We start from the raw sequence: 982 nt of genomic DNA, 5'->3' as shown, positions 1-982 counted from the left end.
TCCATAACGTGAAAAGTCATCAATAAAAGTGATAAAATATTTCTTTATTGAAAAATGTGATATCAAAAGGACCACATATATCAGTGTATATAATTTCAAAAAGTTGTATGCTTCTTGTGGCTCCTTTCTTTGTGTGTCTTGTTTGTTTTCCTTTAATACAATCTACACAAATATTAAGGTTAGTAAAATCTAAATCTGAAAGAGTTTCATTCTTAACTAATCTTTCCAGCCTTTCTTTAGATATGTGACCTAAACGTTTATGCAACAAGTAAGCAAATTGTTCATTCACCAAACTTCATTTGGTTTCAATATTATGATGCAGAGTTAAGAGTGCTTCGGCAAACAAATTATCAAGATTCAGTTTGTATAAGTTATCACAAAGAGTACCAGTATCAATGAGATAATTATATTTAAACAAACTAAAACATCCATTACCGAAATTAAAAGAACAACTAATCTTATCTAACTTAGACAAAAAGAACTAAATTTCTCGAAAGATAAGGAACATAAGAAGTTTCAACTAAATCTAAGTGACGCGCAGTATCGAGAATTAGATGATACGTCTCGACAACTTCAACCGGAGCCTTTACTCTATTCCCCATGTAAACATATCTTTCATTCTTGTTTATGGTTTGGATTATAAGGAATCCCTGCATAGCATTAGAAACATGAACCATACAACCAGAGTCAATCCACCAAGTATTATAAGGAACTTCAGTTAAATTTGATTTGAGACATGTAAAAGCACTAGGCTTACCTTTCTTCTCAAACCACGCCTTACGTTTCAGGGAATCTTTCTGAAAGTGTCCAATTTTTTCCACAGAAATGACACTTACCATTCTTGTTTTCTTTATTACGTACTTGAGATAAGAACTCATTAACATTAAGTTGCTTCTATTTTTTTACCATGCTTCTTTTTTTTCTTTTCAGCTCCTTGATGATTTACAAAGTTAATGGAATGGGTTTCTTGATTCTTCAGCCT

The sequence above is a fragment of the Capsicum annuum genome, chromosome 3 (genome assembly GCF_002878395.1).
Source record: "Capsicum annuum cultivar UCD-10X-F1 chromosome 3, UCD10Xv1.1, whole genome shotgun sequence".
Taxonomy (NCBI): Eukaryota; Viridiplantae; Streptophyta; class Magnoliopsida; order Solanales; family Solanaceae; genus Capsicum; species Capsicum annuum.
Note: the sequence above shows the minus strand (reverse complement) of the source record.